The sequence below is a fragment of the Lactuca sativa genome, chromosome 8, assembly GCF_002870075.4.
Source record: "Lactuca sativa cultivar Salinas chromosome 8, Lsat_Salinas_v11, whole genome shotgun sequence".
NCBI lineage: Eukaryota > Viridiplantae > Streptophyta > Magnoliopsida > Asterales > Asteraceae > Lactuca > Lactuca sativa.
In genome coordinates, this window is record NC_056630.2 from 296,874,449 (window position 1) to 296,881,994 (window position 7,546).

Sequence of the window (7,546 nt, forward strand, 5' to 3'; positions counted from 1 at the left end):
TCTCTCTTATGCACAAATTTAGGGGGAGAAATAAAAACAAAACAAAAATTAGAAAATTTTAAAAATCCAAAAACATTAGAAAATCAGATAATCAAAAAAAAAATTGTTGGTTATGAAATGTGCTGCTTGAGGGAGATGTTCTGGGAAGTGATATGATAAAGTGATAACAGGCGACCTGAGTCTGTGTAACGTACCCGAAGTTGAAGGGTCTATGCTCTGGTTTTATGCATTGGTAGGCACGAAATTTTTTTAAATGGACTTGACTAGGGAGAATTGAACTTAGGAAATCAAAAGACTTGACAAATCTTGACCTAGATAGTTCCGTTTAGCCTGACAATACGACGCTTGGATAGGTTGAGCAGGGAGATATATATGGGAATCTACTTGTCACATTAATTGAACCCGTACTTGGAACCTTGGCTTAACTTTTCCTCGATGTGCGGATTTTGTCCTAAATTCAGGTTGGATGGGACGACTGGTAAATTTCGATAAATTAGGTCTGTAGAATATCATATTCTTTTCTTTATGTCTGTTAGTTATATGTTGTCTCCTTTGCGTGACTTCCAATCCGACTTGGTACACAACATATGCAACTCTATTTCTCTGCATGTTATATATATGTGAAAAACTTCTTATCTGTTAGCCATATGCTGTCTCCTTTGCACGACTTCTAATCCGACCTGGTATACAGCATATGCAACCTTCTACTTCTCAACCCCTCTGAAGTAATAAGTAATAAGTAATAGAATTCTGAATCTATCCTCTCTCTGAATGGTTGTCTGCTCACCCGGTGTAAGGAGTACTCAGGAAGTTCTTGATGACTGGGGCATATCAGGAAGCGGGAAACACGTTCTAGTACACTTAAAATTGAACACATACAGATTGTCTATAGATCTCGCTGCTCAATTTAGGTGGATAACAATATCCCTGGTCGTCGTTAGATGAATGGTCCTTAAGATATAGTATCTAAGAAATTAGGATCAGATATAATTTTTAGGAACTTAAGTTCACCTGTCTTGTAACAAATAGTGTGTCCTAAATTTGTCACAATTTTTCGTGTTTAAGTGGACAACAATACCGACGATCGACCAGACAAAGATGTGAATATGAAAGGTACCGATAAGTGGATAAAGGTTGTCTAAAAACTTTGATCCCAAATCTCTCTTAAAGTTAGATATCATTTTTATTTTTGTTAAATTTGTCATAGTTTCTTCTAATTTAAATTTTAGGAGGAGAATTAAAAATAATTCAAAAATCAAAGAAAAATCAGAAAAATTTAAAAAATCCAAAAATAGTGTTATTTCTGTTTTATTTCTTGTTCAGAAAAATCGAAAATCCAAAAATATTTTTTGTTTCTGTTTTCATTTGTGTGCTAAGTTTTCTTTTAGTTTTGTTTTGTCTTGAAAAGTGATTTCAGGTATAGATAAGACTCATGGAGTTTGTGTTGAAGATTTCTGAGCCAAAGCCTCGTCCGTGAGCATCGAAGAATTCACATTCGAAGGAGCAAGAAATGAAGATTATTCTTTCGACATTCAATCTGTCAACCCCAGAAGCATGGTGAAGCTGTACTTGAAGATTATGTCACAGATTGCATTGAAGCCTCCTCAATCAATCTGCTGCTATCTTTGTACCTGCTGAAGTGATCCAGAAGATTTGTTCTCTCTATAGATTCTCAAGCTGAAGCGCTATCTTTCAAGAATCTGTACATCAAGCCTCCTCACCCAATGTGCGTTCAGAGTCAAATCTTGAAGAAAAGCCCAACCGCTCGAGATGAAGTCATTCATGAAGATTCATCAAGTTCATCTTGAAGCTGTGAAGAAATCAAAAATTAATGCTGAAGCCAAGCTCCCAATGAAGATTAACAAGAAAAAGCCAACTACTTTTTAGGGGGAGCTTGTTAAGTCATGTAGAAAAGAAAGTTATAAACCAAGGGGGAGATTGTTGGGTCAAAAATATGGTTTATACTTTACTTTTCTAGGAAAATATACGTTTATGTAATGTTGTATGTGTTTGCGGTTTGTGTGTACGACCGTACATGTATGTATGGCCGCACACCCTATGTACGGCCGTACACAAGGTGTGCAGCTGTACACATGTGTATGGTTGGAGGTCCATATAAATAGAGGAGTGCATGTGGGAGTGTATGGTAAGAAAAGAAAGAGGATAGAAGTGAAGAGAGAGAAAGTTAAAGAGAAGAAGAGTGTGTGTGTGTGAGAGAATCTATGTATATGGAGCATCACTTAATTTAATTCAATATATCATAGATTCATCATATTCTTCTTCTCATTCTCTTCTATTTTGATCTGACATCATCCAATTGATTGGCATTCCGCACCATCAATTGGATTTGATTGGTACACAAGCAATTTTGGGGACTTACACACTATGAACTCTGAATTCCAAAAGTCCTATGAGGACATGTACCCGTACGAGATGCACCAAGACTTGTTGGAGAGATACCACCAAAACGCGAGACAAGAGCGTTATGAGATTTTCACTAACATGATTTCCGCTAAGATGGGTCATGGAGAGTCTCTTACCGTGCACCTGCAAAAGATGCAAAGATATGTCGACCGTCTTCGCAATTTGAATGTTGGCTTTGGGGAAGACTTGGCGATCGACATGGTGCTTCACTCTTTGCCTCCAAGCTATAATCAATTTAGGATGAACTACCACATGAACAAAGAAGAGGTCACCGTAAGAAAGCTCCAAGGTCTCTTGAGGGTCGATGAGAGCAACTTCAAGGACAAATCTGTTGCACCAACTCCCAATCCACCCGCTGCTCCTGCCTTGGCTATTGGACAAAGTAGGGGAAAGAAGAGGAAGGCTTCATCTAAGAACCATCTCAAGGTAAAGTCCCGAGATGGTGCCTCTTCTAGTGGGACCAAAGTTGATCCTGCTAAACCCTGCCCTAACCCAAAGGAGGCAGAGTGCCACCACTGCCACAAGATAGGACATTGGAAGAGAAGCTGCCCAGAGTACCTGCAAGCCATCAAGGAAGGAAAGATCAAGCCAACTTTCCCAGGGACTAAGAAGAAACAAAGACGTGGAGCATGGAAGGATAAATCTAATCATGGGGAACAGAAGATCGTCGCCTGTGACCAAGATTGGAGTGTACTCTTTAGTGCTTAGGAATGGTTTAACTTTAGATTTGAACAATTGTTTCTATTCGCCAGAAATGGCTAGAAACATCATTTCATTTCATGGTTTGTTTAGACAAGGTTTTAGATTTTCTTTTAATAATGAGAATGGTTCTATTTTGGCTTATCTAAATGGTGTCTTTTATTTTGAAGCTATACCATGTAATGGAATTTAAGAAACAGTTATGATTGTAGATAACTTAGGAAATGATGCTTTATGCATGGATTCTTCCAATAGTATGTATAGAGCATCCTTGTGGCATTGTCGTCTTGGACATGTCAACAAGAAACGCATAGCCCAACTCCAAAAGGATGGAGTGTTGGAGTCATTCGACCTTAGGGAAGATGACACATGCGAATCTTGTTAACTTGGAAAGATGACTATGTCACCATTCACAAGTACGTGTGAAAGGGGTGAGGGTCTATTGGACCTAATACATACCGATGTATGTGGACCGTTTAGATCAACCACGAAGGATGGGAACTGCTTCTATGTGACTTTTACCGATGACTATAGTAGATATGGGTATATCTACTTAATCAAGCAAAAGTCAGAAACTTTTGAAAAGTTCAAAGAGTTCAAGAATGAAGTGGAGAATCAATTGGGCAGGAAAATCAAGATGCTTCGATCCGATCGAGGAGGAAAGTACCTAAGTCTTGAATTCCACGATTATCTCAAGGAGTGTGGAATAGTTTCACAATTGACGCCACCTAGGACACCATAAGTGAATGGTGTGGCAGAAAGGCGTAATCGAACCTTGTTGGACATCGTTCACTCTATGATGAGTCGTGCTTCACTACCTATCTCTTTTTGGGGGTATGACTTAGAGACTGTTGCCCATATCCTTAACCGAGTCCCTACTAAGAAGGTTGCCAAAACACCTCACGAAATGTGGACAGGGAAAGCTCCCTCGTTGGCACATATCAAGGTTTGGGGTTGCGAGGCTTTCGTAAGACGAGACACTCACGACATGCTCGAACCTCGTAGTGAGCAATGTATTTTCAATGGCTACCCGCAGAAATCCTTTGGATATCTCTTCTATAGACCGAAGGACAATGTTGTCTTTGTTGCGAGGAGAGGAGTTTTCCGAGAGCGAGAACTCATAAGCCAAGGAGACAGTGGGAGGCAAATCGAGCTTGAAGAGATTCAAGAGTCGATAGATGAAGGAACCTCTACCGCTGGCACTCAACCCAAGGAGGAAACTCCGGTTGAACCGATTGACGAGTCCTTACCTCTTAGACGTTCCGAAAGAGTTAGAGTTCAACCCCAGTTTTATGGTTTTCATATTACTACCGAAGGGGACACGTATATTAGTGATGGTACACTAATAAATCTTGATGAACCTAATAGCTATAAGGAAGCCATGGCAGGCCCGGAGTCTGCAAAATGGAAAGATGCAATGGATAGCGAGATCCAATCCATGTATGATAACCAAGTTTGGAATTTGGTTGATAATGTGCCCGGACGTAAGACCGTTGGGTGCAAATGGATCTTCAAGAAGAAGACCGACGTGGATGGAAACGTACACACATATAAAGCGCGATTGGTTGCGAAGGGCTTTACTCAAACTCCCAGAGTTGACTATGATGAGACCTTCTCACCAGTTGCGAAGATAAAATCTATTAGAGTGATGCTAGCAATTGCCGCATTTCATGATTATGAGATTTGGCAAATGGATGTCAAGACCGCTTTCTTTAATGGGAAGTTGGTTGAGGATGTTTACATGGCTTAGCCAGAGGGGTTTGTGGATCCGAAGCATCCGAATAGAGTGTGTAAGCTTGAGAAGTCCATTTATGGACTTAAGCAAGCATCTCGCAGATGGAATCTTTGCTTCGATGAGAAAGTCAAAGAGTTTGGATTTGTACGAAGCGAAGATAATCGTGTGTATATGTCAAAGCCAGTGGGAGCATAGTTAGCTTTCTCGTTTTGTATGTCGATGACATACTACTCATAGGAAACGACGTCCCAACTCTATAGGAGGTTAAGTCCTGGCTTGGGAAGTGCTTCGCTATGAAGGACCTCGGAGAGGCTTCCTATATTTTGGGAATAAGGATAGTAAGAGAGAGAACTAAGAGACTAATAGGACTTAGTCAGAACACTTAATTAGAGAAGGTACTAAAATGTTTTAGTATGGAAAACTCGAAGAAGGGAGAATTACCGATACAAAGTAATGCCAAGTTGAGTAAGCCTCAAAGTCCGAGTACCGAAGCTGAAATAGCAGAAATGAGCCGAGTACCATACGCTTCCGCAGTTGGCTCAATCATGTACGCTATGACTTGTACTCGCCCTGATGTAGCCTTTGCTTTGAGCATGGTTAGCAGATATCAAGGGAACCCTGGAAGAGCCCATTGGATTGCGGTGAAGAATATCCTTAAGTACCTTCGGAGGACGAAGGAATGGTTTTTAGTCCTCGGAGGGAGTGATGACTTGAAGGTGCGAGGGTATAGTGATGCCAGCTTTCAGACTGACAGGGACAACTACCATTCGCAGTTGGGCTGGGTCTTTACCCTGAATGGAGGAGCAGTGACTTGGAAAAGTTCCAAGTAGGAAATCGTAGCTGATTCAACGTGCAAATCAGAGTACATTGCAGCGAGCGAAGCGTCGAAGGAGGCAATATGGTTGAAGAACTTCATTGGTGATCTTGGAGTTGTACCCGCCATAACAGAGCCCATGCAGATTTTCTGTGATAATGAAGTAGCGGTTGCCTTGACCAAGGAACCGAGAGATCATGGTAGATCACGACATATCGACAGAAAATATCACTTTATTAGACATCGTGTAGAAGAAGGACAACTCGTAGTGAAGAGGATATCATCGGAGGATAACCCAGCAGATCCGCTTACGAAGGGACTGAGTATGGTTAAGCACTTGCAGCATGCTAGGAGTATTGGCTGAAGGATGATATTAGCATAGATTAGATAGTAGTAGAAACGTGTAATAGATAAATGTAATTAACATTTGATGAATAAATAAAAGAGTGTTATTTATGAGTAATGTTACTGTCTTATGTTAATTGTTTAACTATTGTTTCATTTTGCATGTTTTGACTTCCAGAATAATTGAGTTTATTAAGAATAGTCGAATTATTCAAATTGTCCACAATTGTTCATATGTGGGAAGTAGATATGAATGAAGATTGTCATGAATCGGTGTGTAGATTGTCTAAATGGTATTAGACATAGCAAAGGGTTGTTGCAACTTTCATGAGTGCTTATGAACTAGTTTTCAGCATTGGAACAAACCCACGCTTGCTGGAATCACCTTATGGAATATGATATAAAAGGGTGATCGCAAGACGATAATATCATATAGTCTTAAAACGTAGATATATGGTTTGTTATTTGTTAGTTGGTTGTACACTGATAATGCGAAAACGCATCAGTAACTCGGTGTTATAAAACGCATTGTTGTGTATAGTTGACTAATGAATAAGTAAATGCATATAAGTCGAAGTTTATCTGTTACTTTTATCCCAAGAGGGTAAAAGTGATATCTCGACCGCTCGATGATTTGATTTGACTTATGTGTCGGGCCCGGTCAGAACTGAATTGATGTGTTCGATTAAGTTCTATGTCAAATGAATCGGAGATCGAGAAACCAAATGCTAGACAAATTATTCCATAGAATTGTCAGCATGATATCTAACAGAGGACTGTACGATCCCTTATCTAAAGGACAAGATTGATTAGATCAGTGTTTGACAGCGTCTTTGAGAGCTACGATTGCAAATCGAATTGTATTTGTGCATATAATTACTAGACTTATCCAAGTGGGAGACTGTTGGAATAGTGTCTAAGGCTGCAACTATATTAGGCAAGTATTTGACCTGATTGTGCATGGTCCTTTTGGGTTGCCTTCACCATAGCAACTTGACAAGATGATTTATTATGAGAGAATAAATATTATTAATATATTATGAGAATAATATAAGGAATAATAATATTGTTATTTGATTAATATAAGTCATAAAATTAATTAGAATTAATTTGGTGACTTAAAGAGATTAATTAAATAAGAGGGTATAAATTGTCAATTGTTTGATAGTTACTATGGTTGGACGATTTCAAGGGCTTGGGATAAGCCGCAAATCGTCCAAGGGCTTATCTTAGGAAAGGATTTGGATTGCTTTGAGTAAAGATTATCCAACTAGGGTTTAACGGCGAAACCCTAGGAGCCTACAAGTATAAATAGACCCTTAGGGCAAGGGAAATCGGCACCTCTGCAAAAGCAAAGAAACCCTGGCCGATTACTCTTCCCTCTCCTCTCTCTCAAATCATCCTCTTGCTAGTTGGTGTTTGTAAGCCATTAGAGGAGTGACATTTGTGACTCTAAAGCTCCAAGAACAAGAAGATCAAACAAGTGTTTCAAGGTAAGCTTCTAACTCTGATTTTGTATTGTTCTTATA